Source organism: Hyperolius riggenbachi, chromosome 2 (assembly GCF_040937935.1).
Source record: "Hyperolius riggenbachi isolate aHypRig1 chromosome 2, aHypRig1.pri, whole genome shotgun sequence".
Taxonomy (NCBI): Eukaryota; Metazoa; Chordata; class Amphibia; order Anura; family Hyperoliidae; genus Hyperolius; species Hyperolius riggenbachi.
The window spans coordinates 139,360,947-139,383,706 of NC_090647.1; the positions used below are offsets into that span (position 1 = coordinate 139,360,947).

General features: G+C 47.7%; 1 protein-coding gene across 3 annotated transcripts in view; it reads left to right on the forward strand.

Annotated features, from left to right (window-relative positions):
• LOC137545833 (retinol dehydrogenase 7-like) overlaps positions 1-22,760 on the forward strand; it is a 77,957-nt gene that overhangs the window by 49,026 nt on the left and 6,171 nt on the right. The gene's annotated exons all lie outside the window — the stretch shown is intronic.

Genomic DNA, 22,760 nt, shown 5'->3' on the forward strand with positions numbered 1-22,760 from the left:
CCCGCTGCTGAAAGTGGGACGTTTCCCGGGACCTCATGCTGCCTGGGACAGCGGACCCCGAATCCGGGACGCGTCCCGGGCAATCCGGGACGTCTGGTCACTCTAACCTAGCGTTTTTGCTCACATACACCTGCTCTATACACCTATATTGTTGTTAGCTAGATAGAGATTGTATTTTAGTTAGTAGCTTGTGTTTTACATAGAGACAGGCAGCTGCTGCAGGCAAGCTTACACAGCTTTAGGCCTCAGGGCCTTGCCTGTGTGGGCAGCTGTCCTCCTGTCCTCTGTTAGTTTATTTCTGATCTATACCAGTGTTTCTGCTGTTTATTCTACCCTGTCTTGTCCTTTACTTACTAATTGATTATTGTATTTTGTATACTGTACTAGGGACACTCACTGTTACTGTTCATATGTTCATAGCTCCTGCGTGTGTGTGTGCGTGCACTGTCTGTACAGTACACAGTATTCCCTTCTACTGAATCATCTGATTACTACTGAATCTGATTATTGTATTTTCTAGTTCTTACTGTACTAGGGAGGGACACTCAGTCACTGTTCATAGGCTAGCTCCTGCGTGTGTGTGTGCGTGCACTGTCTGTAGTGTACACACACTCTATTTCCTTCTACTGAATCTGATTACTACTGATTATTGTATTTTCTAGTTAGTGTACTAGGGGACACACTCACTGTTCACTGTTCACACTTACTGATTCCTAATTATTGTATTTTGTATTTGTACTGTACTAGTAATCACTTAGCGATCTAATCACTTAGTGATTAGTGTCACCTCACCCACCAACCCACCCCATTAAAGTACCGCACTTTTTCACCCGCCCTTTTAAAAAACTTTTTTATTTACGCCCAAAACATCTAAGATGTCTGGAAGTGGCAGCCAGCGCGGTTTGGGCAAGGGGAAGGGCAGCAAGGGAATCAGGAGGAGAGGGAGCAGCATTGTGGCAAGCCGCGGCCGCGCCACCATGCACAGTTCCGCAGCAGCTGCGTCAGTGGCTAACATTCCGCCTATAGCCACTGGCCGTGGACGCCTTGGGCGCCGCCCAGCAGGAGCAACTCACGCTGCAGAGACACAGCAGCAGCAGCAGCGTGTAGTACCTGCTCCTATTTTCCTCCAGCCGGGTCGGAAACGTCCCATTGAGGAAAAGGATGCAGCCACTGTGGTGCAACTGATGACGGAGGATGAGCAGCCCGCCATCAGCTCTGCATCCGAGGCCTCCACCCTCACCACCACCACCCCTGTTCGCAGCAGCCGCCCAGCAGGGCCTGGGGGGGAGGCCAGTTCACCGTCAGTTGGCGATCTGTCATTCAGCAGTCTTTTGACCCCAGGCATGATAAGTCAATTGTCTGCTGTTGTTGGCGATTTGGAGGAGGAGATGCTGATGGGCACTTTGGGGGATGAGGGATTGGACAGCAAGACTGTGGCGACAGTCAAGCAGCCCATCCATGCATCAGGAGAGGAGTTTAGGGGTTAATAATCCCAGCAGGACATGTTTCAGGAGGGGGAGGATGATGATGATGATGATGACGTGGTGACAGACAAAGACTGGGTGCCGCCACCACCAGCACCTGGGGATGTCATCATCAGCAGCTCTGAGGAGGAGGAGGAGGATGCGCTTGTGGACCTTGCAAGGAGGCGCATCATTGCAAGCATTGGCAGCAGTAGGCAGGTCCCACAGCCTGCTGGTGTCTCAGGCTCAGCAGCAGCAGCAGCATCTGCCAGTACCACCACCAGCCGCACCCAAGCCCCCCCCCCCAACCACCACAGGGAGACAGGCAGCAGCGGCTCCAGGCCGTAGGGGGCTTTTCTTGTCACCAATCTGGCAATTTTTCACCATGCCCACAGTTGACAGCAAGTACGCCACTTGCAACCACTGTCAGCGGAAGTTGAACAGAGGTGCAGACCCCTTAAAGTTCAGCACCAGCTCTCTCATCAACCATCTTGCTGCTAAACATTACCACCAGCATGAGGAGTTCCAGAGGCTGAAGGCATCTGGTGCTGGCAGTGGCACCACACCCATCACTGCACAGCCTTCAGCAGCAGCAGCAGCAACAGCAGCCACCCGCCCTCCTGCTCCTCCAGCAGCACCAGCAGGAGTGAGGAAACGCACCGCTCCTCCCCCCTCTGCAACTCCTGCCGCCGACACTGAGGCCTGTTCTGGCAGCCAGTCCTCAGTGGCCTCCTCTGCTGTCTCCACTGGTTCCCGTGCTAGCAAAAGGCAACGCCAGAGCCTTTTGAGCGAGTCCTTCCAGGGGGTGGTTAGGGCTCTGCCTCCCAGCAGCCGTCGCGTGCGTCAGCTGAACGGCTTGCTGGCACGGGCCATGTGCTCCCAACTCCTGCCGTACACGCTCGTGCAGGAGGGGAGCGACATGCGTGCGCTGCTTGCTTGTGCAGCCCCAGACTGGCAGCTCCCCAGCAGACACTTCTTCGCCCGCCAGGTCATGCCTGCACTGCACCGCTTTGTCATGGCCAATGTGGAGCGAGGGCTGGAGCACGCGGTTGGTGAAAGGGTTCACGTCACCATGGACTCCTGGAGCAGTCGCTTCGGGAAAGGCCGCTACCTGTCCTTCACTGTCCACTGGGTCAGCTTGGTGGAAGGGAGTGAGGATGGGAGAGCAGCAGCGGGCACAGCAGCAGCAGCAACACAGTGGGTGGTGCCACCCCGCAGGGTCAGGGGAACTGCAGCAGGTTCCTCCGATCCTCTGCCATCCTCCGGCACACCTGGCCAAACCCCCCGCCTCAGCAGCAGCGTGAAGCCACGCCACTGCCAAGCGCTGCTGCAGTTGGTCAGCCTTGGGAAGACCAAACTGACGGCAACCCATGTGTTGGCCAAACTCCAGGAGCAGGAGAGGATTTGGCTGACCCCCAGAGGCCTCAGAGTCGGAGAGGTGGTGGCCGACAATGGGGCCAATCTGGTTGCCGCGATCGACAGGGGAAACCTGACCCACATCCCCTGTCTTGCCCACATGCTGAACCTGGTGGTGCAGAAGTTCTTGCGCACCTACCAGGGGATGGGCGAACTGCTGGAAACGGCAAGGAATGTTGTGCATCACTTCCGGCGCTCGCCTGCAGCCTCTGCGAGCCTGGAAGACGTGCAAAAGGAGCTGGAGCTGCCACGCCATCGGCTGATCCTTGACGTTCCAACTCGCTGGAACTCCACCCTGGCTATGTTGGAGCGTCTGGTTGAACAGAAGCACGCTGTCAACCAGTACCTTGCCCTGGCCACTGTGTCCGCCGCTCAGAAAAGGGACAAGACCAGCAACATCCCGTCCATCATCCCCGATGACGACTGGGGGCACATGCAGCAGGTGTGCTTAGTGCTGGCTCCCTTTCTGCAGGCCACCAACATGGTGAGCAGGGACCATGCTATGGTGTGCGAGTGGGTGCCCCTGGTTTGTCTGCTGAACAGGGCCCTCGATGCTTTGCTGGAACAGGGAGCGGCAGCCTTGGCCCAGCAGGAGCGGCATGCAGCTGCACAGTCCACCTCTGAGGGGGAGGAGAAGGAGGACTTGGTGGAGGTCCCTGACCTTGCTGCTGATGAGGGGGATCAGCACAGTGCAGCTGAGTTGGTGCGGGGGTGGAGAGAGGATGAGGCGGCAGAGGAGGAGGATGAGGACAGCACTGCCGTCGATGTGCCAGCAGACGTGGCCCGCCTCTTCCCAATGGCAGCACACATGCTGACGTGCCTGCGCAAGGACCCCAGGGTGATCCAGATGAAGCAGAGGGAGGACATCTGGATCAGCATGATGTTGGACCCGCGCCTCAAGGGGAAGTTGAGCCAGTTCCTGCCTCCTGCAGGAGGAGATCCAGCGCAACAAATAAGAAGCTTGCAGCAGGCCCTTGTTGAGCGCTTGGAGGAAGCCTTCCCCCAGCCTTCCACCCCCACTGTCCAGCCAGCACAGAGGCAGCAGCAGGTGCCTGCATCCAGCAGCAAGCGCCCCACAGACCTGCTGTCTCTCAGCAACGAGCTCTACAGGACTGTAGAGGCTCCAGCAGTGACTAGAGAGGAGGTGCATGCAGCAGCATCCTCCTCCGGTCACAGCCAGCGCCTGACCCGCATGGTGGCTGACTACATGGGACCCTACAGCGGGCTTGACAGCAATGCCCCTGTTGATCCCATGGAGTATTGGGTCAAGCGCCTGGAGATCTGGAGCGAGCTGGCGCAGTACGCCCTGGAAGTGCTGTCCTGTCCCCCTTCCAGCGTGCTGTCCGAGCGCTGCTTCAGTGCAGCTGGTGGCGTGGTCACCGAGAAACGCTCACGTCTGTCTCACAAGTCTGTGGACAGACTGACGTTTCTCAAGATGAACCAGGCGTGGGTGGAAGGCGAGTTCCTGGCCCCTGTTGTCGGCGAGAGGGGGACATGAACTGGCTGCCGGAACCATTGTTAATATGCCTTACCACCCTTTACCACCTCCTGGCTCCTGCTCACTACTAAGCCAGCCTGGTTCAGTTTGACTATTAAGTCGCCTGTAGCCACACATTTTACACCTACAGTGGGCTGCTGTGTACTGCCCTTCTGCTGTCTGTCTGTGTGTCCCACTGCCAGGGTACACAGATTTTACCTTCTGCTGCCACTCTGCCACCAGCTATTACGTCCAACAATAGCTATATGTTAAATTTGCTGTAAAAAAAAAAAAAAGTAAACCATTAAAAAAAAAAAAAGGTTTAATTTTTCTGAGGTGCCCGGGTTGAAAACTGTGTTGTCCCAGTTGTGTATTGGACATGATGTGGGCTGCACGACCGCTGTCTGGGACCTCCTGTTGTGTTTATTTACAGCCCTGGTATCACCGCTAGGTACCAGGGCTATTATGTCACGCTGCCTACCTACCTGCTGCCACACTCACACTACTCCTCCATTCCTCCTGCTGCTGCTGCTGTCTATCTGTGTTTCCCACTGCCAGGGTACACAGATTTTACCTTCTGCTGCCACTCTGCCACCAGCTATTACGTCCAACAATAGCTATTTGTTAAATTTGCTGTAAAAAAATAAAATAAAGTAAAGCATTAAAAAAAAAAAGTTTTAATTTTTCTGAGGTGCCCGGGTTGAAAACTGTGTTGTCCCAGTTGTGTATTGGACACAATGTGGGCTGCACGACCGCTGTCTGGGACCTCCTGTTGTGTTTATTTACAGCCCTGGTATCACCGCTAGGTACCAGGGCTATTATGTCACGCTGCCTACCTACCTGCTGCCACACTCACACTACTCCTCCATTCCTCCTGTTGCTGCTGCTGTCTGTCTGTCTGCTGTGTTTCCCACTGCCAGGGTACACAGATTTTACCTTCTGCTGCCACTCTGCCACCAGCTATTACGTCCAACAATAGCTATATGTTAAATTTGCTGTCAAAAAAAAAAGTAAACCATTAAAAAAAAATAAAAGTTTTAATTTTTCTGAGGTGCCCGGGTTGAAAACTGTGTTGTCCCAGTTGTGTATTGGACACGATGTGGGCTGCACAACCGCTGTCTGGGACCTCCTGTTGTGTTTATTTACAGCCCTGGTATCACCGCTAGGTACCAGGGCTATTATGTCACGCTGCCTACCTACCTGCTGCCACACTCACACTACTCCTCTATTCCTCCTGCTGCTGCTGCTGTCTGTCTGTGTTTCCCACTACCAGGGTACACAGATTTTACCGTCTGCTGCCACTCTGCCACCAGCTATTACGTCCAACAATAGCTATTTGTTAAATTTGCTGTAAAAAAAAAAGTAAACCATTAAAAAAAAAAGTTTTAATTTTTCTGAGGTGCCCGGGTTGAAAACTGTGTTGTCCCAGTTTTGTATTGGACACGATGTGGGCTGCACGACCGCTGTCTGGGACCTCCTGTTGTGTTTATTTACAGCCCTGGTATCACCGCTAGGTACCAGGGCTATTATGTCACGCTGCCTACCTACCTGCTGCCACACTCACACTACTTCTCCATTCCTCCTGCTGCTGCTGCTGTCTGTCTGCTGTGTTTCCCACTGCCAGGGTACACAGATTTACCTTCTGCTGTCACTCTGCCACCAGCTATTACGTCCAACAATAGCTATATGTGTAATTTGCTGTAAAAAAAAAAAAAAAAAAAAAAAAAAAAACATTAAAAAATAAAAGTTTTAATTTTTCTGAGGTGTCCGGGTTGAAAACTGTGTTGTCCCAGTTGTGTATTGGACACGATGTGGGCTTCACGACCGCTGTCTGGAACCTCATGCTGTGTATTTATGGCCTGGTACCACCGCTAGGTACCACAGCCTATTATGTCTCGCTGCCTGCCTCATTGACTGCCTGCTGCCACACAATCATCCTCCTCCTGCTGCTGCTCTTGCTGAATATACCTCCTGCTGTCTGTGTGTTTCCACTGCCAGGGAGCACATATAATGGCGCTTCCACCATGCGCCACCAGCTATTACGCTCAAAAATAGCTGCATTTCTTTAAAAAAAAATATATATATACTTTTTAATACTTTGTGATATTATTTTTAGAGGTGTCCGGGTTGAAAACTGATGTCCCAGTTGTGTATTGGACACGATGTGGGCTTCAGGACCGCTGTCTGGAACCTCATGCTGTGTATTTAACTTCTCTTTCCACCTTTTTTTTTTTTTTTTTTTAAAGGAACATCCCCACATAATCACTTGCTGTTGTTACTTGGAAAAAAAGATGTTTCTTGCATCATTCACCCCCAAAACAAGTGTTGGAAGCTATTTAAGGCCAATTCGAATGGTCAGCTCGAATAATGAGCTCGAATACCGACTCGAATAGTGAGCTCGAATTTCGAGGTCGAATCGAATAGTAAAAAATATTCGACTCGAATATTCGACCGACCTCGATTAATTTACAATTCGAATTCGACCTAACTCGAATAATAAAAAGGGGTATCCGAGCATCCCTGGCCCTGATCTTGATGTTTGTCCTCGTAACCCTGACTCTGGAATTGCCCTAGGTTCCATAGGGGTTCTTGATAGTTCTCCATGTGAGCCTAAGGGGTGTTCTAACCTTTTGGGATCTCTATGGAACTTCAAAGTGTTTTGGGAGATCTCTGAGGAAACTTGTCCTGGTACCTTGGACTGGTTCAACAGTGGGTATTGTGTTGGTAAAGACAGTTCCGGTGGGCATTGCAAAGGCTTTGGCATCTTTGGACAGTCCCTGGAAGGCGATGGGTATCGCTCAGAGTTTCAGGGTTTTTTTTTTCTTGGAAATCACGGTTCTGATGGGTATTACACTGAGGCTTGTAGTACTGATGGGCATGTTTCTGTAGGTTCTGCTCCTGATGAGTTCAGTCTTGTAGTGACTGATTCTGGAATTTGGGCTTGTCGGGCTGTCCCGGCCATCATGAATTATCAGTCAGATTGCTGGAAGCCGCCTTTAAGGGGAGGGGGTACTGTTATGATCACTTCTGCAGCATGTACTGCTTGCTGCAGTTTTACTGAAGACAAGCAGTTTTTGAATTCTTTGCGTGCATTTGCTCTGTTAATGACAGATTAATATGCTTTTGTGAAAACAAACATTGTCTGTTGCAATGGAGCTGCAATCCCTTTCTTGCAGGCTGCATATCATTGTCTGCCCTTTCCTGCTGTCAGCCTGTGATTGATTACCATTCACCTGTGTGGAAATCTGCATGTCTGTTCCCATTGGATGACCTCAGTATAAAGGACTGCTTCCTGCAGTGTTCCATGGGCTATCATAGTCTCAGATTCTGTCTGTTACTCTGTCCGGCCCCCACCTTGTTCCTAGTCCGTGTGGACTGCGCTGACTCCTGCGAAGGGGTCAGCGAGTCCTCCTAGTTTTGCTCTTGTTATCATAAGTTGTTCCTTTGCTTGTCTTGCGTCATATATCGGTTCATCACCAATATATACGCATACTAGCACGTTTGTTATTTTCTTTGTATTCGTGTTACATTAATACATCAGTGTCGCTGATATATACGTACTGAACTGTTTATATCCTGTGTTCAGTCAGTTAGTTTCCAGCACGTTTTGGTAGGTTGCGCGTATCGTGATCACCCGTGCTTAGCTAGTTCAGTCCTGTTCCTAGTCCTGCTCCAGTTCTTAGTTAGTGTTCCTTGCTTATGTCATATATCGGTTTATCGCCGATGTATACATATGTCAGTTAGTCGTTTGTAGTTCATTGATAGCTGTAACCGTAATACGCTAGGAAATCATACCTATTTTATATTTGTGTGGATTACGTCTGCCTTCTTTGACTCTATTTCCCGACTATTCTGTCCTGTCCTTGTGAGGCACGCCACCGCTGCAATCGCATTGGCTGCCTCATTCCAGTCTGTCTTGTCTTGGACGTTTGCTGTCACTTAAGCAGTGACTAGTTAAGCAAACGTTTATTCTGTTACCTGTCCTGATCTTCTGAGTTCTGGTTTATGCGCTCAGCGCTACCTTGCGCTGAGCCACTACAGTGGAAGGATTGTTTGTGGCTGTTCAGATCTACGCCTGCTCTGTGCGCCACATCTCCTGTTGGAGTCAGTCCTCTCCGACCTCCACTAAACTGGGGATATCCTGGTTCCTTGTGCTAGCGTGTGTACCTCCTTCACGTCAGAATCTGCATTGTGTGCTGACCGGGAGGATATACCACCAAGCGTAACCCAACTAAAAACCAGTCGAAGTAAAGTAGCCAAAAAATCTAGGAGTGAGCTTTTAATAGGTGGAAAAAGACGACGCGACAGGACGGGGATGGGAGCTGCTACATTTGTTACAGAACACAGTCTGGAATATAAAAACATTGTTGATGTTAATAAAAAATATCTTCCAGTTCTGCATTCAGACCCCAAACTTAAGCAAATTTTAGACAGAGGCTGTCGTTTTTCAGCCCGATAAACACGTACTTTGGGGTCTATCTTATCTCCCAGCTTCTTCAGATCTGCAGCCTCCATACGTACCCCGACATGGCTTAACACAGTGGGTTCCTACCCTAGTGGTTTTACTACCTGCCATTATTGTAGGTGTCACCTAAGAGGAACATCTATCTTTTCCTATATAGCCAATAGGTCCTTTCCCATTTTGCAGTACATCAATTGTGATACTAAACACACAATTTATGTAATTTCTTGCACCAGTTGCCGTATCCAGTATGTGGGTTGCACCACCCGTAATCTTCGGGCTAGAATAGGTGAACACTACTGTGCGGCTAACTGGAACACCTTTCAAAAGTCCACAGTTTCAAAACATTTTGAGAACTGCCATAATGGGAATATGACCTATTTCAAATATCAGGGAGTGGAAAGAGTAGTTTGTCCAACCAGGGGTGGAGACCTCCAGAGACTTCTCCTTAAACGAGAGGCCTTTTGGATCCATCGTATGGGTACCCGTTCCCCTGCAGGTTTATATACCCTTTGGGACATCAGTCTCGTATATGATTTCTAAGAGGCATTCTCCCCTCTCCTTCTCCTTTGCCGGGCATCACTTCCTCATGTACTCTTTTATGTACCAAATTTTTTATATTTAGGTGTTTTTATAGCATTTTGTTACATCTTCTTACATATATGTGATTACACTTTAATGTTATTTTGCAATGTCAACCATGAGATGTATTCTGTAACTTTAAGAGGTGTGTACTTTTTTGCTGGTGGGGTGCGTTTGGAGTTTTGTCTCCCTCCCCCCCCTTCCGGCTATAAAGTCCCCGCCTCTTTTCAGGATCAACATGACTATGATTAAGGGCGAACCTTGAGCCCGATACATGTTAGTCCTTCTTGTGGCCTGTTTTTGTCTTTTTATGCGGCTTTTTCAATAAAGAATACCAGCTTTTACTATTCCACTGTGCTTGCGGATCCTCCTTCACTTGTCGTTACCTGTTGTTTGGCTCACCTGATCCTGCACCAATGGGTAGTTATTTTTTGGGGGGGTTCCAGAGCATTTGGCTTTCTACACACAAATTTTGATTGGCTGTTGTAGGCTCCACCTACTTTTTTGAATCTTAATCCCAGTCACCCAGTGACCAACTGTGTCAAGTTTGAGAACCCTGCCATTAACAGTGTAAGAATGGCTGCAGTTTATATTTTCCCATGTAAAAAGTTAGTAGTTTTTGGCTCCGCCCACTGTTTTTAACCTTGACATACAGTCACTCAATGACCAAGTTTATAAACTCTGCGATCCTTCACATCAATTAGTTGCATTTTTCCACTGAAATTTTGCTGGATGTTTGTAGCTCCATCCCTGTCCAGAATTTAAACCCCAGTCACCCAATAACAGACTGTACCAGGTTTGTGGTCTCTGCCATTAACAGTGTAAGAAAGGCAGCAATGTAAATATTCCCCTTAAAAAGCAATAGGTGAATTTTGATTAGCTTTTGTAGGCTCCACCCACTTTCCTGAATATTAATCCCATTCAGCCAGTGACCAACTATCAAGTTTGGGAACCCTGCCATTAACAAATTGGCTGCATTTTATATGTTTTTCTGTAAAAAATGTAGTTTTTGGGGTGCCCACTTTTTCTAACCTTGACATATAGTCACTCAATGACCAAGTTTATTAGCTTTGGGGTCCTTGGTATCTATAATCTGTATAGGCCCATAACAATTAAACAAATCTGATTGGCTGTTTGTGGTTCTGCTCCCTTTCCAGAATTTGAACCCTAGTCACCCAGTGACCGACTGTACCAGGTTTGAGGCATCTGCTATTAACAGTGTAACAGTGGCAGCATTTTGCATATTCCCCTTGAAAATCAACAGGTGAATTTTGATTGGCTGTTGAAGGCTCCACCCACTTTCCTGAATATTAATCCCAATCATCCAGTGACTAACTGGGCAAAGTTTGAGAACTCTGCCAATAACAGTGTAAGAATGGCTGCAGTTTATATCTTCCCATTAAAATTTGTTTTTGACTCTGCCCACTTTTTGTAACCTTGACACACAGTCACTCAATGACCAAGTTTGTGAGCTTTCAGGTTCCTGGCATCAAAAATGTGTGAATGGAAGCAGTTTATCTACCAAGGAAATCTGATTGGCTGTTTTTAGCTCCGCTCCTTTAGCGATTTTAAATCATAGTCACCCAATGACCAATTGTAGCAAGTTTGAAACCTCTGCCATAAACAGTGTAAGAATGGCAGCAGTTTAAATATTCCCCTTGAAAATCAACAGGTGAATTTTGATTGGCTATTATAGGCTCTGCCCACTTCACTGACTATTAATCTCAGTCACCCAGTGACCAAGTGTGCCAAGTTTGAAAACCCTGCGATTAACAGTGTAAGAATGGCTGCAGTTTACATTTTCTCATTAAAAATGAGTGGCTGAAATTTGATTGGCTGTTTCATGCTCCGCCCACTTTTCCTGGATTTATAACCTCGGTCACAAAGTGACTAACTGTGCCAAGTGTGGGGACTCTGGCTTTATTATTGTGAGAATGGCAGCCTTTTACATTTTTTCCATTGAAATGAATAGGTGAAATCTGATTAGCTGTTTGTAGCTCCGCCCAGGTGTGCAGGGGGGGGGGGGGACCCCCAGAACATATCATTACAGGTAATAAGGAATCTGCATACCAAGTTTCATTCAAATCGGTCCGAGTGATCACGGACACACACGCACGCACACACACACACTTTTATATATATAGATTATATTTTGCTATCTCTAGAGAGGCTGTTGAAATAACTCTTTTCCTTATAGGACTAGCTAGAGTTAGATTTGTGTGGCTTTCAATTTTAACAGGATGATCTAGTTTTGGGGTTTAGTGCATAGTTCACATCTGTTTTGAAATTAAGGTGTGCATTTAAAGGGACTCCGAGCAGTGCAGAAACTATGGAAAGATGCATATAATTTTAAGGCAGGGAACACACTTGACTGTTTTCGTTCGCGTTTTCTGCACAGAAAAACTGAGAACTCATGTTAATCAATGTGCTAGTCCACACTTACTGTGTTGTTCGCACGCAGAAAAAAAACTGACATCCTGCATGATGACTCTGCACATTTGGTCAGTTTTCTCTATCAATTACATCAGCTGCTGTGAAAAAAAGCGCGCGTTTTCCTGCAAAGAAACACACTTGGTGTGCAGAAAAAGTGTGCAGAAAAACGCGCGCAGAAAACTGAAAGTCAAGTGTGTTCCCTGCCTAAAGCTCTCTTTCTCCTCTTTCCAATGATATATAAACCGCCGCCCTACGCCTTGTAGTTTTCGCTATTTTCGCGATTGAAATTGCAGTGGCCGCGATTTCAATCGTGAAAATAGAGAAAACTAAAAGGCGTAGGGCGACGATTTAGGTGTCGCCAGAAAGAGGAGAAAGAGAGCTTTAAAATGATATCCATCTTTCCATAGTTACTTGTATTACACAGGACGACACTTTCCCCAGTGTCAGCAGCTCCATTCAGCAGAAAAAGTCGCCCTGTGTAATACAATGTAACTATGGAAAGATGCATATCATTTTAAAGTTCTCTTTCTCCTCTTTCCAATGATATATAAACCGCTGCCCTACGCCTTTTAGTTTTCTCTATTTTTGCGATTGAAATCGCGGCCGCGGCACTTTTAATCGCAAAAATAGCGAAAACTAAAAGGCGTAGGGCAGCGGTTTATATATCATTGGAAAGAGGAGAAAGAGAGCTTTAAAATGATATGCATCTTTCCATAGTTTCTGCACTGCTCGGAGTCCCTTTAAGTCTCTGGAAGGAGGGGCGTTGCACACCTCTGTTGGTAATCATTTCAGTTGCAGCTTGAATAGGAGCGCTGCCAGTTCATTTGCTGCTCTTTAGAAAATATGTAGACCATTTTATGGTTAGCTGCCCCAGGTTTACACAATGTTAAATTGTTAGTTAGAGGTTAGGGACCATATTCTATTACTGAACTCGCCAGTGCTAAGCGCTGGCGAGTTCTTAATTTAGGCGATGAGGGCATCGCCTAATCCTAATTGAGTTATGATCCCCCCAGGCGGAAAAGAACTCGCTTGGGCGATGTAATCGCCCAGTGAGTTCTTTACACGATATCCAGTGACCGTTTGCATGCCACCGGGAATTCGCTTCCCGGCAGACATGAACGTGAGCTTAGACCTGCAAAAATCAGGTCTAAACTAGAGTTGGGCCGAACGGTTCGCCGGCGAACGTGGTTTGTTCGCGCGAACGTAGGTGGTTCGCGTGCGGGTACCGCACGCGAACGTTTTGCGGAAGAAGTTCGGTTCGCCCCATAATGCACCTGAGGGTCAACTTTGACCCTCTACATCACAGTCAGCAGGCCCAGTGTAGCCAATTAGGCTACACTAGCCCCTGGAGCCCCACCCCCCCTTATATAAGGCAGGCAGCGGCGGCCGTTATGGCCACTCGTGTGCCTGCATTAGTGAGAGTAGGGCGAGCTGCTGCAGTCTCTCATAGGGAAAGATTAGTTAGGCTTAACTTCTTCCTGGCTGCATACCTGTTCTGTTCAGTGAGCCCTCAGCCCACTGCATACCTGTACTGTGATCCTGCCACTGCATACCTGTTCAGTGATCCTGCCACTGCATACCTGTTCATTGATCCTGCCACTGCATACCTGTTCATTGATCCTGCCAGTGCATACCTGTTCAGTGATCCTGCCACTGCATACCTGTTCAGTGATCCTGCCAGTGCATACCTGTTCATTGATCCTGCCAGTGCATACCTGTTTAGTGATCCTGCCACTGCATACCTGTTCAGTGATCCTGCCAGTGCATACCTGTTCATTGATCCTGCCACTGCATACCTGTTCAGTGATCCTGCCACTGCATACCTGTTCAGTGATCCTGCCACTGCATACCTGTTCATTGATCCTGCCACTGCATACCTGTTCATTGATCCTGCCAGTGCATACCTGTTCATTGATCCTGCCACTGCATACCTGTTCAGTGATCCTGCCACTGCATACCTGTTCAGTGATCCTGCCACTGCATACCTGTTCATTGATCCTGCCACTGCATACCTGTTCATTGATCCTGCCAGTGCATACCTGTTCATTGATCCTGCCACTGCATACCTGTTCAGTGATCCTGCCACTGCATACCTGTTCAGTGATCCTGCCACTGCATACCTGTTCTGTGAACCCGCCACTGCATACCTGTTCCGTTCAGTGAACAGTTTGGTGTGTCAGTGTGAAGCAGTACCTTAATTACACTACCTGATTGATGTATACACATGCAAGATGTTTTAAAGCACTTTAGGCCTGTCATTTAGCATTCAATGTGATTTCTGCCCTTAAAACGCTGCTTTGCGTCAAATCCAGATTTTTCCCGGGGACTTTTGGCATCTATCCCACTCCGCCATGCCCCCCTCCAGGTGTTAGACCCCTTGAAACATCTTTTCCATCACTTTTGTGGCCAGCATAATTATTTTTTTTTTCAAAGTTCGCATCCCCATTGAAGTCTATTGCGGTTCGCGAACTTTAACGCGAACCGAACCTTCCGCGAAGGTTCGCGAACCCGGTTTGCGAACCTAAAATCGGAGGTTCGGCCCAACTCTAGTCTAAACCAGCTAACGCACGTCATCGCCACTGCATCTGCATCGCCGCACACTTTAGAAGCCCCCCACGTAGCTCTGCCCGGCACCCCTGTCATTATACATACCGCCGCTGATCACCCGACGCCTCTCGCCGCAAATTCCGTTGTGTAATTACAGTGTATTTAACACTGTCATTACTGTCCGCATAGGAGCCCAGGCAAAGCATCTCTGAATCTGCAGCCGGGGCTCCCCATTGATCCGCTGGCTGAGCCATTTTATTGGTTCAGACAGCGGACCAATGGGGAGCCCCACCTGCAGATTCAAAGATGCTTTGCCCGGGCTCCTATGCGGACAGTAATTACAGTGTTAGATACACTGTAATTACGCAACGGAAAGTTGCAACGAGAGGCATCGGGTGATCAGCGGTGGTATGTATGTTAACAGGGGTGCCTGGCGCAACTATGTGGGGGGTTTCTAAGGTGTGCAGTGTCCTGACGCGAGCTCTGGGGGTCTCCTTATTAAAGGAGACCCCCAGATGCTGCGGTGGAAGATGGCGGCGGTCGTTCGTCGTGTGAGTGCGCATGTGTGGGGAGTGAGACCGTGGTGCTGAAGGACAGCACCACAGTGTAAACCTCACTCCCCATCGCCCGGTAAATGGGAGCATCGCTCAGGCTCTCGTCTGAGTAATGCTCCCTAACGATCATCGCGCAAAGGATATGGGCAATAGGATTTGCCGCTAATCCTTGCGCGATTGCAAGGCGATAAGTAGCTCGCATTTGCAAGCTACTTAGCACCTTGAATAGGATATGGCCCCAGGTCTCTTCCGTGTGGACCCCTCAACATGGTGGGAGAGTCTATCACTGAACAATCTGTGTGCAAACTGTTTATTGGAAGTTAACATCCTCCACTTGTTCATCTGTTTTGAATGCAAGTTGTGTAATCTGCCCATGTATGGGCTCTGCACATCTATGCAGCTGGTCAATTCCCTTGCAGCCTGTATTTGGAAGCGCTGCCATCTCCTTCTGTTGTACAAAAATATAAGTCTACTTATGGATAGCTGCATCCATGTGTAACAGTTTGCATTCAATGTTATCTAATTTAGTGCATAGTTTGCATCTGTTTTGAATTTAAGGTGTGTATTTATGTCGGGAGGAGGGGGGCATTGAACGAAAAAAAAAAAAAAAAAAGGAGCACAGCTTAGTTATTTGTATGCTTGCCACTGTACATACACATCTTTCTTACCTCACACGAAGCAGGTAAACAGGGAGCTGGAGGTACCCTGTTAAAAATGGAGCTGCCATAGGCAGTAATGCTATAAGCTGTGATTAGTTGCTATAAATGGTAATCGTGCGTCTGAGGTTTATAGCCGCTATTTAACATTTATAGTCACTTATAGCCGCTATTTAGCAGTCTATAGCTACTATTTACCATTTATAGCTGCTAATCATGGCTTTAAACATTGCCGCCCATGGCAGCGAAAATATTTCACTAGGGTTAGGAGGTGTGGTTCATTAATGTTAGGAGTGTGGGTGGTCCTTAGGGGTCAGGTTAGGCACTGGGGGGGGGGAGGGATTAAGGTCAGACATGGGAGGAAAGGGGGATTTCAAGGTTAGGCATCAGAAGAGGGAGGGCTCTGTGTGAGAGTAGTGTTAGGTTAGGTCATAGTAAAATATCAGTAAGAGTTACCAATATTTAATGTTACTGATATTCTACTACCGGCTATTTCTGGCGTCCTTTCTACTAGGCACCTTTTTTACATATACCTGTAATAGATTGCGGAAAAGCCGCCGCGCGGACTGGCAGCGAGGCGGCTGGTTCCGCATTCAGCTCAGCGGTTGACACGCGGCGGCATGCGTCTGATGTGGCTGGGCCTTCTAGTGCACACAGATTGAGGAATACGCGCGCACGCGCGGAGAGGTGGAACCATTATGACAAACGGAGAGGGATCAGCTGACCAGGTTGGTCAGCTGATCTCAGAGCGGGCGGCTATTGGTTGATCAGCGCTGGGTGGCGCCAGGGAGCGCCGCTCTATATATAGTTATTGCCGGTCAGTCTCAAGTTGTCTGCCGTTGCGAACACTTACGTGAAAGCACTCAGACCATAGTCAGATCCCACAGTGTGTTAGAACCAGGAGGACCTGGGAATTCACATTGAGCCAGATTACTTCTGTGTTACTATTGTATATTGGTAGGTGAACAGAGGCGCCAGAAGGATAAAAGTACATAAACATTTTTAAAAATTGCTGGGAGGAAGTGGTGGACTCACCTCCGTTAACCTGCTGAGCGGTCTGGACGAGCTCAGCTCGTCCAACACCGCCAGAGGCTGCCGCTCAGGCCCTGCTGGGCCGATTTTCGTAAAATAAAAAGCAGCACACGCAGCCGGCACTTTGCCAGCCGCGTGTGCTGCCTGATCGCCGCCGCTCTGCGGCGATCCGCCGCGAGCAGCGGCGAAAGAGGGTCCCCCCAGCCGCCTGAGCCCAGCGTAGCCGGAACAAAAAGTTCCGGCCAGCGCTAAGGGCTGGATCGGAGGCGGCTGATGTCAGGACGTCGGCTGACGTCGATGACGTCACTCCGCTCGTCGCTATGGCGACGATCTAAGCAAAACAAGGAAGGCCGCTCATTGCGGCCTTCCTTGTTTATTCTGGGCGCCGGAGGCGATCGGAAGAACGCCTCCGGAGCGCCCTCTAGTGGGCTTTCATGCAGCCAACTTTCAGTTGGCTGCATGAAATAGTTTTTTTTTTATTTAGAAAAAACCCTCCCGCAGCCACCCTGGCGATTTAATCAGAACGCCAGGGTGGTTAAAGCAGACACCAAGGACTGTAAATATATAGATATACACATTTATTGAAAATACCCCAAAGATGCAATCTTTGGGGTATTTTCAATAAATGTGTATATCTATATATTTACAGTCCTTGGTGTCTGCTTTAACGGAGGCGAGTCCACCACTTCCTCCCAGCAATTTTTAAAAAATGTTATGTACTTTTATCCTTCTGGCGCCTCTGTTCACCTACCAATATATTTGAGTCCACCCCAGGTGGAGGGGTGATCTACCCCCTTTTTTCCTATCTACAGAGAACGACTTCTTAATTTTGAGTGAGGACAGGTCTAATCTCCTCACCTGCCTAATGAGTGGTTACCTAGGTGGTAACCCATGCTTGTGAGTATTACCATCTCACTGTTTCATTTATCCAATCAATTTTGACATACTACACCATATTGGGCTCTCGATTTCTCTTCAACTTGTGTTACTATTGTGTTATACTTCAGACTAGTTCCAGGGTGTTGAGACCACAGACCTCACACCCAAGACTAGGGACACTGTGTTACTATTGTGTTATACTTCAGACTAGTTCCAGGGTGTCGAGACCGTGGACCTCACACCCAAGACTAGGCCTTATTTGTTATCTGTTATGACCATTTGCTCTGTTGACCTCGCTCTTGCTTTCTGATTCGGTACCTCAGCATATCTGCCTTCCTGTTGCCAAACTCTGCCTGTCCCTGGTTACTGAATCAGTCTACTGTCTCTGTACTTTATCTGCCCATGTGTTACCGACCTAGCCTGCCCAACCTTGCGAGCCATCACTCTCTCTAGAGAGATTAGCCTTCACTGCTACCTGTGACGCTCACCTTCCAGGGGTCAGTTAGCCACGAGGCCTTCCTGCTATTCAGCCTGGGGCTCTATCCCCTTGGAAGTCTCAGGCTGCTGGAAGGTCTTCATACTTCCCAGAGGGAGGTATTCCTCATACTGCCAAGGGCCGCCTGCTCCTCGGGTGGTCCTACTCAAAGTCATTACGGTTGCACCAAACACTCACACTATATAGGTGTCCAGAGGTTAGTCATATCTGTATTATTGGTGATTCTGCAGGTCATCAATAATCAGGTATACATCTGTATTCTTGGTGATTCTGCAGATCACCAATAATCAGATTCTCTCTGTGTGCTGACACCGATCGTTACAATACCCAACACAGGAGGTATGCTTTAAGAAAATTCATTCTGTTAATTTAAAAAATGTGTTGAAGTCTTAAAAAAATAACACATTTTTCTTCAGCTTTGAAAATAATGAAAAGCAGCAAATGCTTCTCACTTTCCCTGGCTTTATAAGTATGGTAAAAAAAGGAAAAACTGATAAAATATGAATTACTCTGTGATCAACAAGATGTTCATTACCTTCATAAATTAGCTGCTATGTTGCTTGGCAAGAGTTCACCTTATCTATGAACTCATGGAAATGGTCATTTATTAAAAAGATAGTATGAAATTGGGTCCTGGAATTTTTACTTCCCTAAAGTGGAACCGAATATGCCTTGTTTACAATGTGCCATTAAATAGGAGTCCAGACATTGATGCTGTATGGGGAAAATAAAAAATGCAAACTTACCTACAATCTCTCCCCCCGCCACCAACCTGCCGTGTGAGATGCCAACCCTGGAATGGCGATTTAGCCACCTCCACATGGGAGGCGGGGGAGTCTGAAAGTGGAGTCCAGAAGTCAGGTAAAAGAGTAGGTGAATTGGAGCAAGAAGTTTTGAGTCAGGATGATACCATTTATTGGCTAACTTAAAGAGAATCTGTATTGTTACAATCGCTCAAAAGTAAACATACCAGTGCGTTAGGGGACATCTCCTATTACCCTCTGTCACAATTTCGCCGCTCCTCGCCGCATTAAAAGTGGTTAAAAACAGTTTTTAAAAGTTTGTTTGTAAACAAACAAAATGGCCACCAAAACAGGAAGTAGGTTGATGTACAGTATGTCCACACATAGAAAATACATCCATACATAAGCAGGCTGTATACAGCATTCCTTTTGAATCTCAAGAGATCATTTGTGTGTTTCTTTCCCCCATGCACTGAAGTTTCAGGCTGCTCTTTTCTTCCTGCAAACAGCTTTGCCCTTGTTTGTAATTCCTCAGTATGTGAAAGCCCAGCCAGCTCAGAGGACGATTTATCCAGCTGATTAGAGCAGCTTCTCTCTTCTCTCTTATCTAAATAACACACAGGCAGTGTGCATAGAGGGGCCAGGAAGGGTGAGTTCATAGCAGAACCACAACACTGAAGAACTTGGCAGCCTTCCAGACACAGGCAGACAAGTCTGACAGGGGAAAGATACATTGATTTATTACAGAGACTGTCATAGTAGAAAGTGCTGCAGTTAGCCAGAACACATTAGAATAGCTTTTGGAACTTGTAGGATGATAAAAAACAGGATGCAATTTTTGTTACGGAGTCTCTTTAAAAGAATAAGAGTAAGCAAGATTTCTGCTGTGCAGCCTTCGCCAGACTCAATCCTGCTTGCTTACAAGCTGTTGGAACAGACAGCTATATACATGCAACTTCAAAAGGGAATAGTTAGATTTTTGCAGCCATAAATGCATGTCGTTAAGATGCTTCAATTAAACAGAACATCTAAATGGGGTGAGAGGTTCTTTGCTGATTAATAGATTAGACTCCTGTGTACTCAGTCCCTCACAGAACCGGGACTCAACTGTCAAAGAGGCATCGCAAATTACGAGTTCACAAGTTTAGTTACAAGCAGGGTAGATGCAATATTTGTCTAGGCTGAGAAAGAGTTATGGCACTAAATATCATCAACCTCATAACAGTATACAAATGTTTTTGTCCTTATTCAAGCCTTTGTCCACAGCTTGGAACCAATTTATACATTGTGTCTCTGCTATTTATCTTTATTTCAACGATTTGAAGCCACAGTGGCACAAAGATCATCTAAGCTGTGTCCATTGGAATGAAAGTGTGTAGCAACTAGTGTTGGGCGAACACCTAGATGTTCGGGTTCGCGAACGTTCGCCGAACATCGCCGCGATGTTCGGGTGTTCGCGCCGAACTCCGAACATAATGGCAGTCAATGGGGACCCGAACTTTCGTGCTTTGTAAAGCTTCCTTACATGCTACATACCCCAAATTTGCAGGGTATGTGCACCTTGGGAGTGGGTACAAGAGGAAAAAAAAATTTGAAAAAGAGCTTATAGTTTTTGAGAAAATTGATTGTAAAGTTTCAAAGGAAAAACTGTCTTTTAAATGTGGAAAATGTCATGTTTCTTTGCACAGGTAACATGCTTTTTGTCGCCATGCAGTCATAAATGTAATACAGAGAAGAGGTTCCAGGAAAAGGGACCGGTAACGCTAACCCAGCACAAGCAGCAGCACACGTGATGGAACAGGAGGAGGCGCAGGAGGAGAAGGCCACGCTTTTTGAGACACAACATCCCAGGCCTTGCATGAGGACAAATAGCGTGCGGATATTGCAATGCTTTTTGCCGCCATGCAGTCATAAATGTAATAAAGATGAGAGGTTCAATAAACAGGGACCTGCAACGCTAACCCAGCAGCAGCAGCAGCACACGTGATGGAACAGGAGGAGGCGCAGGAGGAGAAGGCCACGCTTTTTGAGACGCAACCCAGGCCTTGCATGAGGACAAAAAGCGTGCGGATATAGCAATGCTTTTTGCCGCCATGCAGTCATAAATGTAATACAGATGAGAGGTTCAATAAACAGGGACCGGAAACGCTAACCCAGGCCAGCAGCAGCAGCAGCAGCACACGTGATGGAACAGGAGGAGGCGCAGGAGGAGAAGGCCACGCTTTTTGAGACACAACATCCCAGGCCTTGCATGAGGACAAATAGCGTGCGGATATAGCAATGCTTTTTGCCACCATGCAGTCATAAATGTAATACAGATGAGAGGTTCAATAAACAGGGACCGGAAACGCTAACCCAGGCCAGCAGCAGCACACGTGATGGAACAGGAGGAGGCGCAGGAGGAGAAGGCCACGCTTTTTGAGACACAACATCCCAGGCCTTGCATGAGGACAAATAGCGTGCGGATATAGCAATGCTTTTTGCCGCCATGCAGTCATAAATGTAATACAGATGAGAGGTTCAATAAACAGGGACCGGAAACGCTAACCCAGGCCAGCAGCAGCAGCCGCACACGTGATGGAACAGGAGGAGGCGCAGGAGGAGAAGGCCACGCTTTTTGAGACGCAACCCAGGCCTTGCATGAGGACAAAAAGCGTGCGGATATAGCAATGCTTTTTGCCGCCATGCAGTCATAAATGTAATACAGATGAGAGGTTCAATAAACAGGGACTGGAAACGCTAACCCAGCAGCGGTGTACTACTTTTCCCAGCAGACACAGAGTGGCAGTAAACACAATGCTATATAGTGTGGCTGAGCGAGGTACACAGAGTGGCAGTAAACACAATGCTATATAGTGTGGCTGAGCGAGCGGTGTACTACTGTTCCCAGCAGACACAGAGTGGCAGTAAACACAATGCTATATAGTGTGGCTGAGCGAGGTACACAGAGTGGCAGTAAACACAATGCTATATAGTGTGGCTGAGCGAGCGGTGTACTACTGTTCCCAGCAGCGACACACAATGACTGGGGGGACCCTGGCTAGCGTGGCTGGAGCGCGAACTACCCTGCCTGCCTACCCAAAGCTAAACCCACAGACAAATGGCGGAGAAATGACGTGGTTCGGGTATTTATTTACCCGAACCACGTGACAGTTCGGCCAATCAGAGCGCGTTCGGGTCCGAACCACGTGACCCGTTCGGCCAATCACAGCGCTAGCCGAACGTTCGGGGAACGTTCGGCCATGCGCTCTTAGTTCGGCCATGTGGCCGAACGGTTTGGCCGAACACCATCAGGTGTTCGGCCGAACTCGAACATCACCCGAACAGGGTGATGTTCTGCAGAACCCGAGCAGTGGCGAACACTGTTCGCCGAACACTAGTAGCAACTGGGAGATCAGTTTTGGTATTGTTAATCGTGTGCCTGTGTCTGTTCATACGCTTGTCCAGAGTTTGTCCAGTTTCTTCCCTAAATACATTTGAGGCATTTAGCACACAAATAGTCAGATACACCAGATTAGTGGAATCACAAGAAAATTTGCCTTGTACTCAATACTCCTGTTGTGAACCTGGTATTGTTAACCTGTCTGTCAGTGAATTTGAGGTGGCAGTAAGGCTAATATGAAGCAATTCTGAAACAGGATGTGGCAGCTCCACCTTACTGCAGACAAGATGGAAAATATCTGGAAAATTCCACACTGTTAAAAATATGGTGCCTGCCTGTTGAAAAAAACAAAAATGGAGAATGCTAAAAACAATGAAAAGCTTAAAGGACAACCAAAGTGAGAGGTATATGGAGGCTGCCATATTTATTTACTTTTAAACAATACCAGTTCCTATTAAGCCCTGTTGGTCGTTTTGTCTGCATTAGTGTCTGAATCACACCAACAATAAGCATGTATCTAATCTTGTCAGATCTGTCAGAAGCAGCTGATCTGCTACATGCTTGTTTAGGATCTATGGCTAAAATAATTAGATGTAGAGGATCAGCAGGATAGCCAGGCAACTGGTATGGCTTAAAAG